Consider the following 11,082-nt stretch of genomic DNA (forward strand, 5'->3'; position numbering starts at 1 on the left):
TCGTGTTCATGTTCGTTTGTTTAATAAACAAACGAACACACACGGACTTCCCGCCGAGCAGTTCACGAACTGTTCGCCGAACGTTTGGTTCGTTTGCAGCCCTAAATCATCGGTTTTTCTGTTTATTTTTTTAATTATATATTTTGGTTATAGGGTAAAGATCCTGTAAAAAGTGCTCAAAGTGTAAGAAGTGTGAGAAGGGTATTATAACACTATATATAATACTATATAACACCATATAAACACCGTATAACAATATGTAACACCATATAATACCATATAACACTATGTAACACTATATATCATTATATAACAAATATAACACTATACATCTATCATAGACATGCTATCAGACAACCTATAGTGTTATATTTATTATATAATGATATATAGTGTTACATAGTGTTATATGGTATTATATGGTGTTACATATTGTTATACGATGTTTATATGGTGTTATATAGTATTATATATAATGTTATAATACACTTCTCACACTTTTTACACTTTGAGCACTTTTTACCGGATCCTCTACCATATATAGATTATAGATTTTTTGAAGGACTTGGAACAAAGAGCAATTGTCTAATTTGCTCAAGCAAGTATTTAGGTTTGAAGAAGGATTTGTGCATTCGGTTCCCTTTGATAAATTTACTGAATTACCCCTTATGACGGTGTTCATTTTGTTTTTATTTCTTTGTCTATCTGGGTATAATTGTCCTTAAATTTAGGCTTATTATTATTTACCTTAAAAGTCCACCAAAATGTGCATTTTTATTGCACATGTAGATCTTAGATTTGTGTGGATGCCAATGACATTATCTTTGTTCTGTTTTGTTTTCATGTGACAAGGTCAAGGTATGGTTTAAATAGTAAGTTGGGGTCCTCGCTCATTTTATTTTACAACATTTATAAAAAAATTTTTTGAAGAAAATAAACATAACCTTTTTTCATATAATAAAGACAAATCACAATAATGCAGATTAATCTTACAAGGTTTAAGGTATATTAGTGCCTTCACGGATGATGCCATATTAGTGCTTTCCTGTGCACAAGCTAACATCAGTTGCATCCCCTCTCTCCTTTACAGACTCCGTTTATTATCAGAGACGTCTCTGACAATCGTTTATAACTTGGGGCCCTAGGCGAGTAAAAAACTTTGCCTCTATAATTGTGCCCTCAAACAATTATCTGCGTTTGCCAATTTGTCACCCCATTAATTTTCAGACTTTCAGCATTTGTGTTTTCTAAATGGGTTTAAACTTTTAAATATTAGTGGGTTTACTTGGGTTTAATGAAAAGTGTGTTTATTTGTTTATATGGACCTAAACTAAATATGATAAGTTAATGGGTTTAAAAATATATTGGGTTTCAATTTTTTTTATTTATTTTAAAAATATCTTATATATATGTATGTATGTTAATAAAAATTCTTGGGCCCCATGGGAGAGCGGGCCTTAGGAGTTTGCCCACCTGTCAAGGGCTGGCCGTATATGTTACCGTTACGGGTCATAATTTTCTTCCTTTTGATCTCCTCCCTTTCTCATCAACTCGGCTCAATGAGAGCTAGTGAGCTACATATTTCTCACAAATGAGCCATTTAAGGGCGTTGTATTGAAGTTTGTTATTTAACCTATTTGAAAAATCTATAACGCTTAAACTTAACAAAATTTGAATTTTTAACTATATTTCGATGGCGTTTAAAAATAAACCAAATTTAGGTTTTTGAACTTTTATATGAATTTATAATAATCAAGACGAATCAAAAACCTACTTTGAATTATATTATATAAACAAGTTCCTTTTTATAATTAACTATTTTCGAGTTTTTTGAATTAGTTTTTAGATTTTTGAATTTTGATTCGGTTTAGTTTCAAATTCGAAGAGTTGGATGTGGTGATGGGACCTCATTTGGAGAAAAAAGGATTGGAATGGGCTAGGGCGAGGCGAAGAACCTTGTGGTTGTGAATCGTTGATTGGTTTGTGCAGACAAGGGATGGTCAGGTGGTTAACTTCTAGGGTTACACATGTGCTCTTGAATATACGAGGTTGATGGTGCAATGATAAAGACTGTGAAAAGGAGAGGATGGAATGGGTGGTGCGAGAGGTTGAATAAGACGTTAGGTTTAATTTGATTTCTTAATAATAAACTTGTCGCTTCTTTTACATAGATTCAACGAATTTTCTAAGGTCGATTAGTTAATATGACTAACAAACGATACGAGTGGCATATGTTAATTACAAAGCTTGTAATCCCTCAAACGTAGGAACGAAAAACAAAATATAGTCCTGTCATAGAGATCATCACTGTAATTTATAATAATGATTTTTTTTTTTTTTTTGGTTCAACCACTATGTTTAACTAAACAAAATAAAAAAATTAGAGAGTTCAACCATTGACATAACATACAAACCAAACAAGTGAAATGATTGGTATTTCGATCTCATTGGCCGGTTTAGTTTTAAAACAATGTCGAGAAGACTTCACAACCTTCTGACTTCCCGATTGTAGATGTGTTACAGTGTTGGTGAAAAGCAAAAGTTTAAATCAGTTTTGGTTGGTACAATATTTTTCATTGGGTTCTTTTGCTTTCAAATTTACTATATTTCCAAGCATCTATATAATTAATAGATTTATTATTTAGGGGGAGGTTGAGAAGAAAATTTAATTGAGAAGAAAAAGAACAAAGGGTATAATTGTAAAATGTTAAGTAGTTTTTCTTTAATCTCATTTATCTCATTTATTATTATCTTTAAGTAATTAATTACTCATAAAAACTATCATTCTTCACATTAATTTTTTTTTTTTTGCTTACACACATAAAAAATTACCCTACACCTTTAGAAATTTATCCTACAAATATTTAAATTTATCTTACACAACTCGCAATTTATCATACACACCTAGTAAGTTGTCCTACACTCTAAATTATTTTTTGAAAAAATATATATTTTGAAAATAAGTTACAAATTTAATGTAGTTAGCTATTAAAGAGGAAGATAAAAAATTAATGATCTATGTAAGTTTACAAATATACCTTTATATTAAAATTAAATGCAAATCTATACCTTATAATAAAACAAAACAAACTTATGCCATTTGTCCTATTCTTAAAAAGCTTATTGCCACGTGTCATCTGATTGTATGTCTGAATTTTCTTTTGAGCGGCAATTTATTGGAGGTCTTTTGCATCTCGCTTTTCACTTTCATTTGACATACTAATATTTTCCTAAATCTATACACATATATCAGTTTCCATCCTTCTCTCATATCAGTTTTTCTATTCCTACCAGAGATCCGAATTCCATCTTTCTCTATGATCATCTTCCAAAATATGAATGAGTTTCCATATTTAAGGATCATTGGTTGCATAAACCCTAGATCTATAAATCCATACGTATTCAGTCGTTTCTTCACATCGATTCGGTTGTTAATCGATTTATCAATCATCCTCTCTTTCTTCACATCGATTTGGCTGTTAATCGATTTGTCAAGCATTATTTAAGGTACGATTCTTTAATCTGTTTGCATATTTCTCTGGTCGTTGACATCTATGTTGTTATCAATCATTTTTAGGGCTTTTTTTGAATATGTTTTTGTATCAATCTCTGATTTGTATCAATTTCCACTGAATAACATAAGTAAACATATGAATCTTTTGTGAAGCTTCTGATTTGTATCAATTTTTAGGGCTTTCTTATCTTGACTTATTCTGATGTTGTATCAATTTTTAGGGCTTTTTTTGAATATGTTTTTGTATCAATCTCTGATTATCGATTTCAATGTTATTAGGATTTTTAGGGTTTTGAAGATATTAGTTGTTTTTGCGATTTCAATGTTATTAGGATTTAGGAATATATTAGGTGTATTTGTTTCCGGTTTTGCATCATTTATCATCATTTTTTGTAAGAAATTAGATTTTGTTTGTTTTGTTTTATAACGAAGTTGTTTGGATGATCTATTCTTATATGTCACTGCAATAGTAATTTTGTGTAATGTACCTTTTGAGTTTTGTCATATATATGATTAAAATTTGAAATACTATTCTTATTATTTATATTTATACTTGCACTCGAATTACATCTTTCAATTTAACAATGATTTTAAATAAATTTCAATTATCTTTTAATGCATTATTATCATTGAATACTTTCCTTCTTAACAAGTCGTTTTCAATATATATTTTGACTCATTTTGAATTCCAAGAACACATATCTAAGAATTAGGAAAGTTGTATTAATTAGAATAGATAATTTAAAATTATATTCCACTTTCTAAATTCTGTTTATTTTCTTCAATTTAAATTAGAACATCCTTTCCTTTAGTTATATAAATCAATCAATCTATCTACTATACTAAAGCAAAATAAAGGTTGACCATTTGACCATGATGTGGCAGCTCTCTTTGGCCAGATAATTGTGACTTTGGGCGCCATTCTTCTTTTCTTCCATATTCCTTCATTTTCTTCAATGCTAATAAATATCAGTTACCTTCACCGCTCTCTCTCTTCAATTATGTTTGTTACCACCGCCTTCTCTTCAATCGATCCTTTTCAAGTTCATCTTCTTCAATCGATTCCTGATACTTTTCTTTGATCCATATCGAAAGTTTGTAAGTGTAGATTGTTTATTTCTTAGTTTAATCCTTTTTTTTTTGTCTGAATTTTATTTTGGTTCTGAAAAAGTGTTATTCTGTACAACAAACCCTAGATCCGGTTGTCATTATAGATTTGTTCTTTATGATTATTTGCTTTTTGTTTTTGTTATGCATTTTTGTGTTTAATCATATCACTAAATCGGTTTATCTCTTCTGTTTTTTGTTACTTTTATTGAATAAATTTCGTATTGTTATGTGTATGAAACCCTAAGTCCGATTCTAAGTCCAGATCTGTTTATAATGTTTAGTAACATTATTATTTTGTAATTAAATTTTATGTTTACTCATATTCCAGATCTGTATGTTATTGTTATTGAACTTGATGTTAGATTTGTTAAAATCCCTAAAATGTTTAGCTGATATCAAAATTTCATTGTAAAAAAATGTTTAATTTTTTATTGAAAGTTGTTGTTTATTCATATTCCAGATATTTATTTTATTGTTATTGAAATTGAATCTATGTTTACTCAAATCCCTAAAATGATAAGCTGATATCCGAGTTTCATAGTAAAAAATTTGTAGTTTATTCGTATTCCAGATTTTTATGTTATTGTCATTGAATTTGATGCTAGATTTATTCAAATCCATATAATGATAATCTGATATCACAGTTTCTTTGTCAAAAAAACGTTTAATTTTGATTGATTCTGTATTGTATGCACCATAAAGTCTTTGAATATATTGTTTTTAAATTTAAATATAAGATCTGTTTGATTTGTTGTTTTTTTGTTATTTTTTCTTTTAATTTAATCCTGTATCTGATTTTCTATCAAGATCTGATGCTTTATGATGATTAACATTACTGTTGAATTTCAATATAAAATATGATTTTTTATTCGCATTCAAACCTGTTTTTGCAGGTTTGTAGTATGCCTGTCCCTTCTTCATTAAGGTATATGCAGGTTTATATTTCGCCTTTAAACCTTTTTTGTTTATAATAAACTTTCTGTTGAATGAAAAATCAGTGAAAGTTTTTTTGCTTGGAACATTGAGGCGTCGTTGATGTTGCCAAGGAGTCTCAGGAAATGTTAAGCTATATAATTTTCTTACACTCCTCGGCAATGTCAACGACTCCTCATTATAGTTTCTTCGAATCTCTCTGACTGATTGCTTCGTCGACAGATTGTTTCTTTTTCTCATCACAGATTTCCTGTATATTCCTTAACCGCCCTAACTTCATTATATATGGAAACTTGCCTTTTTGAATGAATAATCTTTAATTTTTTTAGGTAATTTTGGAACCGTTTCCATTTGTACTCCATATATATACAAAATTGTTTTTAGTATAATGTTGCAATCCTTCACTTGAGAAGCGTTTTCTCTTTTTTGTTCATCATCATACCTCCAAATACAAGCATCGGTAAGTATATTGCACCTCTGTTTTAACATTTTTATATTTATTATATATAACCACAAATAGAGTTTTTTGTATTATTTATGTTCTATTTAACTGTGTAACTGATATTTCAAATGGTATCGATATCATTAACCCTAATAACTATTTTGTATTTTGCTAAATACATGTCTTATAAAAATTCTGATTCAACTTTTTGAAACGAAAAGTATGTTATGTATGGTTATGAAATTTATATTTAACTATTTTACTATTTATACAATTTATTTATTTTCTTAGTATGGTTATTTTTATGGTATACAACTCATTCTTCAACTTATTAATTAATCCTTTGTTTGTTACTTATTTTTTTTGAAGTATATTAGATTTGATGTCTTATTTTTATTGTAACCTGTTTTTTTGCAGTTTTTTAGTATGGGCGAACGTTCATCAAGGTATTATGTGGATAGTTTTTGAATTTTCTAACAATCCCTTTGTCGTGTTATATTTTCTTAACATTGTATTGTGTAATTCGGTTACAGAGGACCCTGGTTCTGTAGGGTAATGAATCGAGCAGACCAACTTATTCTGGTATAGGAAAAAATTTTACTTTACTTATTTGTGTTATCTTCCTTTTTCATATTTTTAAAAACATATAATTATTATTCTATTTTTTAAATCAATTGAAAGTATTTACAATTCATTTTCCCTTTAATTCTATGATTAGTCCATTCCGGATGATGCGGCTTCCAAACTGTGGGGTGTTGACAAATGCCCTACTAATGTTATGATACACAGTGAAGATGGTCGTGACTTTAATGTTTTCTTAAGCGCGTCTAAAGGGAAGTTTTTTTTCTTTCGTGGTTGGTCCAATGTTGTTGAACACTTGGGACTAACTCAGGGATGTTTGGTAGTATTTAATCCTTTAGATCATGCTACGTTTAAGTTAATGACTTATAAAGATGGTGTTAGTCGTGGGTCTTTCTGGACATATATGCAACCTCCATCATGCAATTTTTATGTAAGACAAATGTGATTTTCTTTTCCTGATATATTCAAATATTATTTATTTATTTATAGATACTAACCTTTTTACTTTTTTTAACATGCTACAGGTCATTCCTGAATGTATTTTCCCCAAAAGTTACGATTTTTCGTCAAATGATGTAATCTCTACGGTTATGATCGACAACCAAATGTTTAACGTTTCCATTTTAACTAATGACGGCAAAGTCGGTTTTTCCGCTGGTATGGATGTAATTATTAGTATGTTTCAGTTGGAGGTTGGTTGTTATTTCTTATTCACCAAAGGATTTGGACATTTTTTCTATATGAAAGTCTTTGGAAAAACCGGGGTTGAAATCACATATCCTAAATTACATGTTGATGAGGTAATTAAATATATGTACTTAATTCTATGTTTTATACATATCAGCCTGAAATTCATCATTTGTATTTTAATTTGCAGATTGAGGTTGCTCCAATAGATGTTGACAATGAAGTTGAAGAACAAGTACATGGTGGTGTTATTCGGTTTGTTCGTACTGCCGGTGATGATTATTTTGTAAGTTTTCATATCATCTTGAAAACTGATAAAACACATAAGTTTGATGCGAATTTAATTTACTTAATGAATATTAATATTTTTTTTCAATTTTACTTAAATACAGAGAATTCCTAATCCTGTTTCACATATGGCTAAGCTTCATGAAGGGTTAAAAGATTTGACCATAAAATTTTTGCATCTGGACCCGCCACTGCAGATTACTAACGGTACCAGACGTGAAAGAAGACCCAATCGTCGTGGTTATCGTTACGCTTTAACCTCTTGGAAGAAGTTCATGAAAGCTGCTCAAATTAAGGCCCGTGACCAGGTTCACTTTTATTTTGATGAAAATGAGCAGGTGTTGACTATTGAGAGGGTTGTACGTTACGTTAACCGTAATAATTAGATATATGACAATTATGGCATGTTTTTTGGGCCTTAGCAGTTTTTTTGGGTTATAACATTGGTTTTTGACTTTAATTTCAAGTTTTATATATCTTTCAATCTATTTCTTTTTTTAACCACTGTCAGAAAATAGTTAAGAGTATAATCTATTGTTTTACTAATTTGTATTCCCACTGCAACATCTTATCATAGATAAACCTATGGTATTGTTGATTATTGCTGATTATTGTTTTACAACTAAATATATTTAAAGAACAATATATAAACTAACTCTGCATATATTAAAAAGTATTATGAACTTAGTATTATATCTTTAATATATTACACTATGATGTTACATTATAAACATTTTTTTTAAACATACCATAATAATTTTTTTATTATATATAATAATTGCCGAAAGTCATGTACGACATATTAGTTTGCATATTTATAAATGTTTTCATTTTTTTGAAATTTACTAATCATCAAAAATCCCTCCGTTTTTTTCAATTTCAAATTAATAACTATTTAAATTGTTAATATGCCCCATGTGTTTTTTATCCACTGTAATCGTTTAAGAATCTATAATACACCAAACAAAAAAATATACAAATGTAGTATACTTAGTTATTCACATTATATGGATATGTTCATCAATGTGTAATATGTCATAGTTCAATGCTGACTTTAAAACTGCTAAAGTTTTATAATGTTCCTTAATTTCAAATTCAATAAAAGGTTAATAATGAATTTAATATTGACAATGCGTATAATAAGTTAGTTAGTTACATTTCTTTTTATAATTTTTTATGACATATTACCATATTTCTGGACATTTATTTTGATTGACTTTATTTTTAGAAAACACCTCCATATTACATATTTCCATTTTCATCTTATACAATAATTGATTTTGTTCGATATTTTAAATTTTTATACTACACAATCTTTACTTAATTTAATTTGTCTACCTATTATAAATATTCTTTAAACATTTCAAATTGTACTCAGTTTTATCTACTCAGCATTTTCTACATCATTTTTCATACTCTTTGGTAAGCATACCAATGAGACTTCTAGACTATATTGCTTTATAATTTATTACAATTACAATGTGTTAGTATATAGTGTTTGTTTTATAATCTTTATTTTGAATTTTTTGCAGAAATGGAAGAAGGTGCAATCACATTGTTGAATAATTTGGACCTCAATGTTGATAACTATACCATAAGAATACGCATTGTTCGTTTGTGGACAAGAGCTGATTTCAATAACGCTAGAAAAGTGTATTGTTATGATATGATATTCATGGACAGTGAGGTAAGTGTTCATATACGTATGTTATATTTTAACTTTATATACTGTTAGTTGTCAAATTACTTATTATTTGTCTAAAATAATGTTGTTGTTTGGCAGGGAACAAAAATGCAAGCTTTTGTTTTGGCTAAAAACGCATCTGGATATCAACATCTTTTGGAAGAAAAGAGTTGTTTGACGATTAGAAATCCTTCATTGGGTGAGAATCGTCAGAAGGTGAAGTACGCTAACGGTGGTTTGAAGATTAACCTTAATAACAACACCGTTGTTGAGGAATGTCACGAGGCTATTGGTTCTGAATGGGGTTTTGATTTTACTCCCTTTGATTCAGTTGTGGAGGATCCAACAGTTGACAACAAGTTTTTTAAAAGTCCAATTGGTATGATATACAATTATAACTATTTAACTAAACACAGCACATTTTTTACTTTGTTGACACTATTTCATTTTTATCAACAGATGTAATTGGTTTTGTGGTCAAAAGTTTTCCCTTCGAGGTAGACACAGAAACTAATAACGGACAAAACCAGAAGAAAGTCACCTTTATGCTTGAAGACCTGAAGTATTTATTTATTTTTTCCTCTATTTTATTGTTTAATATATTATTTTTCTATATTATGTACTCTGAACTGCTATTTTGATTTTATTCATTTCAATAATGTCCAGCAATAAGCAGATTTTCGTGACGCTTTGGGACGGTTATGCGGATCAAATAATGGAGTATGAGAGCAGCAATCGTGGTGAAAAAAATGTCGTCGTAATCATTCAGTTTGGGAAGTACAGATTCTGGGGAGGTATCGTATTACTTCAAATATATTGTGTTTTTTTTTCTTTATGGTTACATTTTGAATAATTGTTTGCATTAATTAAAATAATTGTATATATATGTTCAGGTCATTTGTCTGTTTCAAATTTGTATATTGTCACCCGAGTCTTAATTAACAGTGATATTGATGAGGTTGCTGACTTTAAACAAAGGTTCACTATCCTAATAAGTTATTTTAAATTTCCTATGCATTTCTGTGAATCTAAATTTTTAATTTTTAATTTTTAATAGATTTATCGAGAAACTTTCTCCCGAAATGTCTTCCAGTTATTCTGGCCTAAGTTCTTCTGTTGCGAAGTCTGCCACTGAAGAATTTCTTTCTGACCTCACCTTTTTTTCCCATTGGGTCGTTAACCTCAATAGATACGGTAACACGGATAACATATAGTTTTTATATGTTTTACACTATCAATTTTTTTAATACATTATATATATCTTAAACACAGACGAGGTTTGTTGTCATTGTTGGCACTATCAAGAGTTTTGCATCCAACAATGAGTGGTTTTACAACGCGTGCACAAACTGCAACAAAAAGGTTTCAACCGTTACTGTTGTTAAAGAAAAGCAGGATGGTACTGATGGTTCTGAAGAGGTTACTCTCTTAGAATGCAAGACTGATATTTGTAATACAAGAACCGTTACATCAATTCCACGGTAAATATTAACCATTTTTTGTTTATTTTGTTGTCAAAATAAGTTAATCTCATTTATATTTTTTTCAGAATTAGGCTTTATATACGTGTCCAAGATTGCATTGGTATTGTGAGTCTAACATTGTTTGAGCGTGAGGTGACAAAGCTTTTGAAGGTTAATGCTAATCAGCTTTTAGACAACAACATTGAAGTATGTAGTAAATAATTCATTTTATCATATTTTTTTTATTTTAAAAATATTAATTATATTTTATTTTTCAACAGTTAGCAAACGAAGGAAGCTTTCCAAATGAGCTAAATTCATTACTCAATATGAAGTTTGCCTTCAAGATTGCTGTTTCTTCTTTTAACATCAGCAAGAA

General features: G+C 29.2%; 1 long non-coding RNA gene across 1 annotated transcript; it reads left to right on the plus strand.

Moving 5' to 3' along the window:
- Nucleotides 1–7,743: 7,743 nt before the first annotated feature.
- Nucleotides 7,744–9,408, plus strand: LOC118492483. The gene is made up of 3 exons (XR_004893986.1): nt 7,744–7,864; nt 9,089–9,243; nt 9,340–9,408. It is a non-coding gene; the product is annotated as an uncharacterized LOC118492483 (long non-coding RNA).
- The last annotated feature ends 1,674 nt before the right edge of the window (nt 9,409–11,082 follow it).

The sequence above is a fragment of the Helianthus annuus genome, chromosome 1 (assembly GCF_002127325.2).
Source record: "Helianthus annuus cultivar XRQ/B chromosome 1, HanXRQr2.0-SUNRISE, whole genome shotgun sequence".
Taxonomy (NCBI): Eukaryota; Viridiplantae; Streptophyta; class Magnoliopsida; order Asterales; family Asteraceae; genus Helianthus; species Helianthus annuus.